The 13,763-nt window shown below is 37.9% G+C and overlaps 1 long non-coding RNA gene across 2 annotated transcripts in view; it reads left to right on the top strand.

Annotated features, from left to right (window-relative positions):
• Positions 1-10,812: 10,812 nt before the first annotated feature.
• Positions 10,813-13,763, top strand: part of LOC136346526 (uncharacterized) — a 159,838-nt gene continuing 156,887 nt past the window's right edge. Inside the window, exon 1 of one of the 2 annotated variants that reach the window (XR_010733315.1) lies at positions 10,813-11,153. This is a non-coding gene — a long non-coding RNA (uncharacterized lncRNA). The remainder of the gene's footprint in view (positions 11,154-13,763) is intronic. The other variant, XR_010733314.1, reaches the window with a different exon arrangement.

The raw sequence follows: 13,763 nt of genomic DNA, 5'->3' as shown, positions 1-13,763 counted from the left end.
AGTTGGGAGAATGGTTTCACACATTCGTCAGGGCTTCCAGGAAATTTTTTGTTTTAAACAAGGGCAGTGGCGTATTTTTTAAGTCCATGTTAGTAATGTGGGGCATTCGAACCAAAATTAAGATGCGCAACGTAAATAAACCGCTATTGGTGACAATTAATATCCATAGAATTTCAGATAAATCGCATGAGCAGTTTTAAAGAATTTTTTTCATTTCTAATTTTTTAAAATAAATTTAACACTCTATATCTCTAAAATTAGAAATATGCGGACGTTAGTCTAAAATTCAAACAATTTTTCGATGATCCATCGCCGATTTCATTTTGGCACCAAATTCACAAACATCCTATACATATCGTGCTTTAAACAGCAGAAACCATCAATATTTAATACTCGAATTTTCTTGTGGTTCCAAAACTGCATTCGAACGAGTTTTTAGAAAATACATTGTTACACAGTAAAGATTATGAAGTCTGTGTGTCCGACGTATAATCCTACACCACTGAAAGTATCAAGATTGAAGAAGACTGAAGAATCTTAAGATTGCTGACAAAAAAGCAAATTAAACTTGTTTTAAGTGGATCAATGAAATTATAAACTCAAAGCTGCTAATATTCGGACCTCATTTTACCACACCAGTAATTTTTTCAAAGAACGATCAAGATCAAATTAAGTCCCCATCAATATGAAATTAAGTCATCATCAATAGGAAATTAAGAAATCTCTCCATTTTGGCCGATTGAGAGCAGAGGCGTGCTCGAAAAAATTGGGCGTCGCTGGCGGATTTAAAATATTTTCGAACGTTAATTGCACTTGGTAGTTTAAAAAAAGTCCTATTAACGTTGGTTCGGAAACGGTTTTTTACCACACGAGAGGGCGTTAAAATTTTGAAAATGGCCACCTATCTTCGCCTGAAGTCATCTTCTAGAATTTACGTAACCATCTTCTTGTAGAGCCTCACGTCATTAGATGAGATATTATATCGTCTGTATCCTCTCGAGTAGTGACTCACCCCAAATTTGATCTGAAAGTCTTATACACTCCAAAAACTGTAAAGGATGGACATTTTCAAACCTTGTATTTGAGGAAAGACCTCGCCCATAGGAACTTTTAAGATTTTGATGAAGAATCTACTTTAGAATTTTCTAAGAATCATTTTCTTGCGTAAACTCACTAGAATTGTGAAGTGCGCTGTTTAAGATGTACAGTAGAACTTGCAACTGTACTTTATTTATACAAGGATTCTCCAAGGGCCACCCATGGAACATGGTTCATGGGTGTTAAAGAGTGTATGGTCAGCCAAGGTCGGTGTTCGTGCTGCCTCTGTTATTAAACTGAAGAGATCGGTTCTAGACAAGGAAGGTCGATAAACTTCCCTAAGTCAAGTTCTTGCACCGTGTCGGAGACTGTTGTACAAATGAGGCCTCTAAAGAAATAGGGCGAAATTCAGGGTCTTCACATTCTTTCCAACCAGATATCCTTGCAGCTTAACATCCCACAGACAAACGAGTGGATAATGGAGAGAAGCGAAACGGCTCTGCGAAACCTCCTAGGGAAGGAAAAATCTGACCCGAAATAGATTACATATCCCAGGGGTAGAACCTGGTCAAAATCTCTTCGGAAAATGCGGAAAGCAGTCACAGCTCTAAAGCTTTTATCGCTCCCGATCAACTGGAGAGTTGCGTGTTAGGTCGCCCTAAAACAAGTTCTCATCTTGCTTGAAACAATAGTAAAGGGAGGGAATACGAATCCTCCTAAGAATACTTCGCCAAAAACTGAACAACCTGGATCGCAATTTCCCTCCCCTGATCAAATTGCGAAAAAGCCAAGTAATGTCGGGAGTCTCAAATACAGAGCGATTCTAGAGAGAATCAGAGATTCAGCCATCCTGGGTTTTTGGAGGCGATCGTGAGCACTGGCAGGTCAGATTACTACTAGAAGCAACTTTGATCGTCATTGAAAGTCCACATGAGAACGTTCTTCATATTAAATTCCGAGGTTGCGCCTTCATCCCCTCACCCAACCCCTTTCCGATAGGTAATCTGTGTGATCACCTGGGCGTCTAGTGACGGGACGCCTCGACGAATGGGGTCAGACTATGAGAGGAAGTTGGCCTCCGATTCGTAAGAGAAGGAAGCTTCTTTTACCATATCATTTACATAGATTTTATACCACTCGATAGCACTGACAGTCGTTTCACATCACAGAGCAAACTATGGCTCAGAAAGATGAACCTCGGGCTGACCGGGCGTGGGTGGGCTGTTCTACAGGATTGGGGAATCCGGTTCAGCGCAAATCTCACGATTTGTCATGGATTATGTTTCTAAAGGTTCGCTGGAGGATTTGGAGGTGCGGCCATTGTTTGGCCTTGGATGGGTAATTTTCGTCTGAAATCGAAAGCAACGACGCAGAAGCGGAACGAGAAAGGAAATCCGACGACTGTTCTACTGTATGTGTTTTAAAGAAAAGAGGAAACTGAACTTCCCGAGGATCATCCCTTTATGGGGTGCAAGTCCGTTCGCAATAAAAGACCTAAATTGCTCCTCACTTCGAGAGGTGATCACACTAGTAAGTCACAACAAGATGCCACGCATTGAGTGGGCGACAATGAAACTCGGATCGCACTGGAGGACTGCTAACAGAGCACCCAGCTCATAAGAATAGAACAAGCGTGGCTTCCAGTGAGAACTCGTTATTCCCCAGTAAGAACCAACGTTGTATTATACCACATGTTCAAAAGGTCAACAGCACACTCAAAGCGAAATAAACCTCGTAGAATCCCATGTAGTGACATGAAGTTGGTAAATAAATTCGCATAATTAATGTGGGCCCACGGAGTTAATATACACCATCCATCAATAAATTCTTATCTGGAATCGATCAACAAAATTCATAAGTAAATTAACCGGAACACCCAAGTGCCAGCGGTATCGGCTACATAAATTCGCATAATTAATATATATAGGCCCACTGAATTAATATAGACCATCCATCAATAAATTTCTACTTGGTATCGCTCAACAAATCGCTCAACAATCGGTCGACAACAAATTCCTAGATGGAATTTATTGGTGGATTCATGGACGAACCAATTAATTCCTATTGAGAACTCGTTGATGGATGGACTTCTATATAGATTTATGTATTCATTGATGGATGCCTGCCAAAATGTGAAGTTTTTCAGGAGCAACGCGTGGCAGAGCATCACAACATGTTTTCTTTCGTTCATTGTCTTAATGATGTGATTAGGGCTTAACTGGTGAAAAGAGTTCGCGCCGATGGGCAGAAAGTCCCACACCAAAGTAACTCCGGGTATTATTTCGTTAATGGTTTCACTTGGATGCAAGGGGTTAACATCATCAAAATGCACGTTGGTTGAGACCAGATATCTCAATATTTGTGCTGATTTGCAACTTGTCTCAAAATCGCTAAATACTGAATTAATTCGTTCTCTTTTCGATTCATTGTAACGTAGTAATCTTGACAGACTTTTAAGGTCAATTTTCTCATATTATCAGCATTCTCTGCAGGATTTGATGCTGCAATTGTGCCATTATCTCCCTGCTATAAGGAAATATTGCAGCTTTAAAGATCTAGACCTACATAGGGTCATAGAGCTTCGACGAAATTTAAATGAAATCGTTACCACTGTGGCCAAATCAGATGTCTACTGACATGGCATTGAAGAAAAGATTTATAAAACAATCTCGTAATCTTACGAGCATCTCGCAGGTTCCAAGGGATGAGGAGCGAAATTGGCCATGAACCTTTTTACTCTGACGTAGGAGGGGCACGACCTCCCTCACAGAATCTTACTTCACATGGAATAGGTAAGGTTAGAAACGTATTACAATAGAAAGAGAATCCCACTTATCGCTAAAAAGAATTTCCTTATTGAATTCAAGTTAGAGTGAGTGTTTTGCCATAGAAGAGAGGGAACAATCCGCCTGCACGGGATTAGTTGCAAGGACTATATGATATTTATATTTATGAAAATGTCTATGTAAAATGTAATTGTTGTTGATATTCAGTCAAATGTATTAAGTCAATCGTTGCCGTCTGTAAATTTTGGCAGTGGTGATAACTGTCTATGTTTTGGCAGCTGTTTCTTATAAAATTAAACAAAGATGAATTTCAAAGTGTCCCATATGAAATATATTCCAGTCAGATACATTTGATGATGTTTTGGTGAAAGTTAAATATTTGAAGCATATAGGAAATTTAGAGATCCATCTCAGCTTCACTTTAAGGAAGAAGCGCAAATCCAAGTAATATTTCTCATATCTGTAAGTTAGTTACCTATAGAAACTATAAAACCGTAAAATCCAGGCCACCATCCTTGTTTAGGTGTGCAAAAACTCCTTTTTCGTTTTTTCTCAAATTTGTTTTTTTTTTTTTCAGAATCCTTTTCCGCAGTTTTAGCCGGCAAAAGCACACGATTTCTGTCTTAGCTCCCTTGAAAGTTTCGTCTTCGGCTCGGCTAAGAATATCGCTGCGGCCATAAATTCGCTATTTTCGCATTGCAAAACAAATAACTATTATTTCAGCCGACGTTTCGACCCTGCATTTTTGCCTTCCTCAGGGCCATCTTATACATGACGGAAAGATTTTGCTTTTCGAAATAGAAAGGAATTTCTTCCACTGTTCCAAACCTGTTAAACTTGACCTACTACGTTCTCTGAAATGTCATGTAATGGCGATTTCGATGCTTTAAATCTTAATTATTCGATGCTTTAATTCTTAATTATTAAGATATGCATCGCGCTCCTTTGGAGCCTCACACCAAACTTTATCTACTCGTATCTCACACCTGTAATGACACATATTTACATACCCGTTTATATTCTGGCACCCAAATCCACTTTCAGCAGCTACGACTGTCCCCCACCCCCCCTCCCCGCTTATCGCTTTTATAATTCATTTTATCCCATTAAAATCAGTGGCGTGCGAATGTTCACGCAGAACTCCACTATTCATGCACCTGTTCACGATATTTTTAGAAAAAAACCGCTTACCTTTTTATAGCTTAATTACGTTATCTGAAATCTGTGAATTTAAAATTGAAAAAATTCTTCCAATCCCATCTGAACGAAATACTACTGTGTATCACTCCGATTCAGTGACGGAGGACAAATTTATAGGAAAATTGGGAACGTAAACGATATTTGAACAGAAATTTTACTTTGCCAGTTTGAACGTCAATACCACCACCGATTTAAAAGTTGGACAGGCACTGGACAATATCTCACGTGTGATTGTGGCTCCAGCCGATCTGTTCATATCTCTCTTCACACCGAGGGCAGTGAATAAAATTATCTGACTCACTAGGGCAGTTTTGTTTGAGATGCCGCGAATAGAGAGATTAATCAACCTTCTGAACCATCTTTTTTCCTGGAGCAATTTTTTCTTGATTAGATCAGTGGCAACTTCGACACCACTGTGCTCTTAAACCATAATAATCAGCTTATGTTCTCCAGTAAAACCTTACAAGCTTATGATGCCAATGTATTAATCACTCACCGGCTTTTCAATATCTGTAAGCTGTGAAAGTAGTGTGAAAGTATTTCGTTGATGTAGCTTTTCATATTAGAAAAGCTCTCTAACTTCGTGGAAAATAGCGTTCTTATCAACTGATCCCTCCTGTTCAAGCCTTTGTTATCACATGCCTTTTCAGGTGCATCTCCTGAATCTTTAGCTGTATGGGTTTGCATAATATGTGATATCCTATTTTAACCCTAAGACTTTTTCTCTTTTCGCGTTTGCATCGCCGGGTCTCTGGTGTCTCCTCAGGGTAATCCACGAGAGCAATATGTACATATGTGTTAATACTTCTCTATAAATTCGTCACAGGGATTCTCTAAACTTTGCAGATTTGTCGCTCTGTTAATTTAACGGGACCTCCTATGAGGGCAAAAGAAGCTTGTTGAGACATTACTGGAGTACTCGTACCAGCCGGGAGCTACCAACTGGACCTACTGCTTCTCCTTCGTTTTAGTTAAGTTGAATTCCGGTTGACTGTAAACTGGTTCTGAGGCCTGTTGTCGGGGTCCTGGGCTTTTACGCGGACTGGTGGGATCGGCCATTAAAGCGCAGAAAAAACTCAAAATCCTTCCTGCAATTTTGCAGGATGCTGCTAACAGCGACATGAAAGTAGGCACAGAAGAAAAAAGAAGACATGACTATGGTGAATCAAATTTTCTCGCAATTGGGTTCTGGTCAACGATTAAAATGAATATTGCCATGAAACTGCTCTAAGAAGACAGTCGTGGGCTGCTCTTTCAATGAAATTGGAAAAGGCGACATCTAGCTCTGACCAGAAATTGACCATTTTCCCACTTTTTCAGTTAGAGGGCACAGGTAGAAGCACGAGGATCTCCAATGAGATACAGTTTTGTGTTCTGCTTAAGACTCGCTTTTACCGACTCCCTGTGTCAATATTGATATCTTCAAATACAAAAACAGCCATCACTTAAATTATAAATGCGCATTTCAGGGATTAAAATCGGCAACTTCAATTTAACGCATGCTTAAGCATTTTAGGGTGTACTTAAATGATGCGCAAAGAACGAAGCGTCCCCTGACATTTAAGCTGCACTTAAAACAACTGTGTAAATGGCAATTAATGAAAATACTGCCTGTAAATCACAAGGATCCAAACGGTTTTAAGTTTTTTTAGGTTTTCATCATGTGAAATTGGTGTTTGCAGGTGTTTTACTGAATGTAACATACCGAAAAATAAAATGAATATTTATAACCATAAAATAATGTTCTGTGTGCGCGATTTTTCCATTTCTAATAGATTTTTTAGCAAATACATGAAGTAAAATCCTATTTCAGAAATCAATTAGTCATTAAAATCCTATAGATGCAAAAATAGTGAAAATGTCTTGAATTTTAGCACTCTCTGCTCCAAACATGGAATTTTTCCTGGAGAACTTATTTTTCTTAGTCCTCAAATATTATTTGAGGATTTTTGATGTCTGCCAATGCACCATTTTTTAGTTAAAATAGTGCTACGCAGTATTCAAATAATCACTTTTCACTCTCAAAACGTGCGGTACGAAATACCAAAAATATGAACCATTAATAAGTTCCTGCACAAACAGAGGAAACACTCCACGTGCCGTCAAATTACTCTCCAATTTATTAGACAAAAATGCGCCCTTGAGTATTTACTCAACTTTTAAATTTTGAGTTTGAGCCCCTTAACAACAGGCAAATGTAGAGTCAATGCACGTTTAAGCCAGATTTTTTGGCATCCAAATCATGTTTTTACTAAGAAATTATAAATTTATTAAGTGATTTAAGATGTGCCTGCAGGAAACCAAAAGTGAAATAGGTGCCAGATAATCGGATTAACTTTAAAATATATCATAATGCGACTACTTAGATTTCGGAGCTAGATCAGTTCATTTAAGTGAATTAAAGTCTGTAAGGCCACGATTGCCGTTCACATCGATGTATTGCCACCAAGGTAATCGGTCGAAACGGACACGTCAAATTTTATTGGGTCGGACATTGCCCGTCTCACTTACGTTGCGACGGAGCGAGAGAGAACTGTTTTTTATGAGTGACATAGGCAAACGACGTAAGTCGTATTGATAGTTGACGCTTTTGACATTTAAAAAGATATCGACCGATAATTCAACTATGAACTAAATACTTTTTGTTCACTTTTATTATCAGAAAAAGAAATTATCATAACTCTTAGGAAGCGAATTTTCCAAAATTCGGCATATTTCAATGACATACATGTTGTAAGATTATTTAAAAAATGTTTCGATTTTTAAGGGACACTGCATGTCCTAGTAAGTAAGGTGACCAGGAGTTCTACGGGGGGAGTCCGTATTTATAGCAGAGAGTCATTCTATACATCACCCATTCATGCATCGTCAAAATTTAACTGTCAGCCAGAAGTCTGGATGAAAGTTAGTTTTATGCAATTAAACATACAGGCGAGCTAACAACAAAATTTGTAAATACAGATCGTTAAAACGACTCATAAAAGACACTTTATGACAGACTAAGCCAGACGTCCAGGTGCCAGACTTAATTAAACAATAGAGCAGATATCGAGGACTATCCGACATTTATTATCTCATTTTAAAGCGGGACAAGGGTATGAATTTGAGAGAATTTAATGAGCAAATGGGGCCATAGAAAATTCGGTTATGGCGCAGTTAGAATATGGAGCGGAGGTGATAAACAACAAACGGTAGAGGATTTAATATGGAACCGGATGTCTTACAGGTCTAAGGCATAAACGAATGGATGTGTGTTTTCATTCTATGTGTTGAGTGTTTTGATTAATTTATACGCATGCTCTGTGACGCCGAATGAGCCGGAAGAATATACAGGGTTTCCGAGAATCGGTGGTACGAATGGTTGCTCACCACTCTGCTGAAACGAGCTGTTCGTGAGTATTCGCTTGGAACAGATATTTTAAGCGAATCCATCGTCTCTTCTGGAGCGGATAAATCAAAATCTGAGAGATTTATTCTCAATTTGTAGATTAAAAAAAATTATCGTCTGGTAGAATGAAAGCATGCAACTTTTTTATAAGGAATAATTAGCTGAGTCGCTCCATGTGTTTATCCATTGGCATGGCATAGCAGCAATGTCTCCGTTAAGATAAATATGTGTATGGTAGGTAGTGCTCGTGATAAGCAGAAATTTTAATCGCTGGTTGGAGAGTAACAGATACCGATTAAATAATGGATTTATTATGCCATGATCGCATTAAACTGCATTAAGACGGCATTAAACGATTTTCTTAAGGTAATTGGGACGTATCGAAGAACCAACACACCGATTAGCCGAAATAATATATATTTTATGTTAAAAGTTGATGGCCATCGTTGTCACTCTTAGTAAGATTAGATTAGTCTTGATTAGATAGCCTTGGCTGGACTTCTTAGCTCTGGCACTACTACAGTTATATCCTTTATAAATCAATATCCAGTTGCATATCTCTGAGTAGATCCATCAACCTCAACAAGCCAATTAGTCTCGTTCAGAAAGATTATAGCGATTTTTACTTTTTGTTTGTTATCTGAAGTGTACAAATATATACATAGTATACATATGTTTTTCCTGCTGCTAGTTTTGAAAGGTATCAGAGTGATTATACTGCAACTCGCTGAATTTGGTACCTAAAGCACTTGTAGACCTCTCGTTCTTCTCACACCTAGTGCTTTTGATTGACATCTTTGAACGTGTCTGGCGGTTTTCAGTTTTTTAATCTTCAAAAAAAGTACAGGGTGTTGTTAAAGAGTTCGCAATGTAATTTGCTATTTTAATCAGGCGAATCGATACTGAAAGATAGTCAATTGCGAAATCAATGGCATACATACTTAGTAATAATACAGCAAGGTCTCGTTCCTTAGGAGACACATTTTGTCTGGCGATATGAAATCATTGTTACTTGCCAAAATCACGATACAGGAACAAAACAACCAAAATTACGAGCGCTTTCGGGTTAAGGAATTTTTTCTAGCGTTCAGGCCAAATATATTATATCAAACTTAAGGTCGAGTTATATTCGTCTCGACAAATCTCGCAAAAATAGTCCCCCCGACCCCCTCAGGAAAACAAAATTACGTCTTTTAAACACACTATGTTGTCGGTATTTTTTGACCCGATAGAATGAACCAAAGAGGGTACGTCTTCGACGGAGATCTTTGGTACCAAAACCGGATATTTTACAATAAATAAGCGATTGCCAGGTTGAATGCTAGAAAGTGATTAAAAAAAATCCTTATATTACCTTGACGACATTGACAAAAACCAGTTTTTTCACGATAAAATCATGTTTTTGTATCGATGTCAGGATTACAATGTTCAGTAGTAACTTGATATTATTGACAGAAAATTAATGTTTCTAAAAAATGCTTGAATTTATCCAGATAAAACTTTCCGCACTCGACCTGCGTGGCAGCTCCTATGACTTCCGAGATCATAATGAATGGAAGACGCATGTAGAATGCGCTCTACTGCTTTGCTAATTCAACGGAATTTTTATTCAGGTACAATTTTTACCTAAAAGATTTTAATCAGAAGTAATTGCTATTAATTGAATTTTAAAGGAAGTACCTACTTAACCATAAACCTACCTGACTCAATTATATATGCGCTAAGTTTGACTTAAAATTGATTTAATTTCATTACGTCAACCCGATCCAATTAGCTTGAAAATTAAGTCGGGCCGTGGGTACGTACATTTTTTGGAGCCTTTATCTGCACGCGAGGGCAGTAATTCTCAATTCGACCCTAAGGAGCACCAGGTGTTAAAAAACGAGTTGTACGAAGAAGTGCTGCGCCTGTCGATCATTATCCTGGCTCCATTTAAATGTGTTTATGAAAGTTCGCTTGCAGTTAAAATTAACAGCGCATTAATAATTTCGTCCTATAAGCGGCGGATCATACACGTGTGTTAGCGAAATAACTTTTGTACGCTGAGCCAATGATTGAGGTCATAATTTTGACCAAGAAAGTCATTTACAATAGGGCCGAAAATCTAATAATAAAAAAAAAAAAATTAAGTTTATGCCGAAGGTTCAAATTTTTATAAAATGATGCAAAACGTACTTGACAGATGTTGCCTGTTGAACGTGTAACGCATAAGGTTTAAATTATTCAGCAATGAAATTGCTAAAAACAATTTAAAGCTTAATTAATACCTATTAATACGACATAAGCGGTAAAGGTAAATTTAGGCGGCAACGCCGCACTGAACATGACCAAGGAAACGGAGTTAATTTTTTGTTATGATTATTTTTTGCAATTCCTGAATACTCGATAGCGGATAAAACTTGACCTTCTATTAGTACGTGAATTTATTCGGACCTATTAACAGTACCTACGTGAAAATGTATCCTTCGGGCGAGCATCACGAGATCCTTTTGATTTACGGAATCACGTTTTAAAATTCCGAAAGAGCTGGGAGCATTTACGCTCATCGTTATCCCGAAAGAAAACTTCCAGCTCGACAAACGGAATTTGTCATCGGATACGGGAAAAGTGCTTAAAACACTGTTGTGCATTCGTGGACTCAAATGGTGGACATTTCAAACATTTCCTATTGTGATGTGAGTGATATAAAATGTGTGACGTAACGTCTTGTGCTGATTGGAAGCGACGACAATAATTTCAAGGCAAGTGGCATTTCGATATAATACGATAAGGTCCACAAAAAGTTTAAGTTTTACCTGCAAAACCTATTGGGCATAAAAAAACCGTGTAAAAATTCATACCTAGTTGATGCAGGTGCTTAAGGACGTACCGAAATGAAATAAACACGAAGCGACGTTGCCGATCGCTGTAAGGAACTTTTTTGTTCAAACTAATGTTCTTAGACATTGGTTAAATTCACGAAAGTTAGTTTCCTAAGCCCCTGTACAGTCGATTTCTCATAAGTCGATATAACACTGGACAAATTTGATCGTTCGATGGACACCCCTACGGGATGGCAATAGCTGTGAGCCTTCTAAATGTGTTCCCATGTATATCCTCAATCACCATGTAAAGTACACTCAAACTCAGTTATAGCGAACCTGGGTTGTAACAAACGGTCGCCTTTAACGACTAAATGTCGGGAATGTACAAAGTGTCCTAGTACAAAGTCGTAATAACGTGTTACTCTTGTTCGGATATAACCAACGCATTTATAACGAACCATCAATTTTAGCGAACCCATTTCGACGAAGAGTTTGCAGATCCGATCGGTTATGGCGAACTAATGTCTATTGAAAAGGCCATCCTTAAAATTTTATTAAGCTGGTTTTAGTCGTCTTGCTTAGATTCCTGCTTCCTCATTTTTAATCGTTTTTCTATTTTATTTTATTTAGATTTATTTTTATTTTAAGTTAAACAGTTTATCAAAATTAAAGTTAAAAGCCAAATTGGGCTGAAAGAGTTACTTAATGTTGAAATGCCATCGTTCTTTCCACAATCCATCGCGAAGGTCAATCCAAGGTGAATACGAACAAACGAAAAACACATGACATCTCCAAATATTACGTAACGTGAACATTCCAGACATTCCACAGCGAAGTGTTTAGCGCGCGCTAAAGGGGATGATCTCTTTAATAAAGCGATAGCTCTGAAGAAAGTCGGTCAATGTGTCCCCATAGGTAAGACAGAGACTTAAAACGTCTAGATGAATGCCAGATAAGGATGGAATATGTCTAATGCACAGAGAGAGACGGGCCGATAATATTGCGGTCCTTCTCCCACACGTCTCTTTCGCGCCTTCCATTATAACCTCAAAATATTTGTTTTAATTTGAAGTTAATTAGAAGATCGTTAATATTCCGTTATTTACAACTTAAATATATAAAGTTTAACTCAGGTATTTACTTTTTAGTATGTAGTGTGTTGGAATCAATATTTCATAATATAATAAACAATGCAAGTTAACCTTAAGAAAAAAACGAAATTACTTTAAGGGAATGGATGATTATCCCATTGTGTACTGTGGAAGAGGTTAGACAATCCAAGAAGTAAAGGCAACTGAGCCTTTTGTTGCATTATCGCTTAGTGTTGCGAGGGAGATGTGAAAAATGCTATTCTTGAAGCACAGAAAATCCTTATTTAATTAGAGAACATTACTTTCAACATGAATTTTCAGTTAAATGCCTGGTACAAGTTGAATTTCCGGCAAACTAATTGGGGAACTAATAAAGCAGGTAAGAAGTCTTGCAAAACGAGGTACCTCCAGTTTTGGAGGACGATCCTCTCGCCTTAAACAATGTTTTTAGTTTATACAAGAAGATTCGGCTCCGTACCATACACACGCAAAGTCGGTCATAGCGAACTTGGGTTATAACGAGCGGTCGCCTTTAAAGAACTAAATGTGGGGAATGTACAAAGTGTCTCTTTAATTATGCGTTATTCTAATTTGGATATAATGAACACATTTATGGCAAACCATCGTTTTCAGGTAACGTTTTTCGAGGAGCAATTTACAGGCCCGATCGATTGTAACGAACCAATGTTACAATTAGTTCACATTCCTAATCAACTATCCTTTAAGTAGAAGCAGTTAGCATCAGTCAAAGCGAATATAGTAAAATATGATTAAACATATTAGCTAGAATAGGATATAACGAACGCACGAACGCCCGGCTATAGCTAAGAAAATCTCTGACATCCTCATGTTCGTTATAACCGAGTTCTACTGTATTCGGCGAAACAATCACCATAAAGTCGAGGGGACACATGATTGTGTCCATCCCTCTACGGAATGGTAATAAGTTTGGTCTATATAGGGTTATTTCCATGTCCACCCTCTATCATCCCGTGGAAATTGTTCACCGAAACCATTTACCATAAAGAGAACGGGACACTCCATTTCTGTTTAGTCGATGTGACAATGGACAAATATTGTTATTTTTCGCATTCCGCTACGGGGAGGTAACAATTGTGGTTCATATAGAGTTATTCCCACGTCCACCCCCTTCTATCCCTTGTAAATGGTTTAGCGAAACGATCCGCCCTAAAAACAATAGGATACTCCATTTATTTTAAGTCTTAGCCAATGTTGGAATAGACAAATATCGTCATTTTTTAGAGGTTCCTACGAGACGATTATAATTGTGGTGCATATAGGGTTGTTAGTATATCACTTCCAAGCATACCCTATAAATAGTTTTACAAAACAATCTATCATAAAGGTGTCGGAACACTCTATTTTCTTTAACTCAATTTGATAAGAGACAAATTACTATGGTGCAGCAATAACTTTGTCCTATACAAGGTTATTT

This window comes from Euwallacea fornicatus, chromosome 2 (assembly GCF_040115645.1).
Source record: "Euwallacea fornicatus isolate EFF26 chromosome 2, ASM4011564v1, whole genome shotgun sequence".
NCBI lineage: Eukaryota > Metazoa > Arthropoda > Insecta > Coleoptera > Curculionidae > Euwallacea > Euwallacea fornicatus.
Note: the sequence above shows the minus strand (reverse complement) of the source record. Positions and strands in the feature narration are given on the sequence as shown.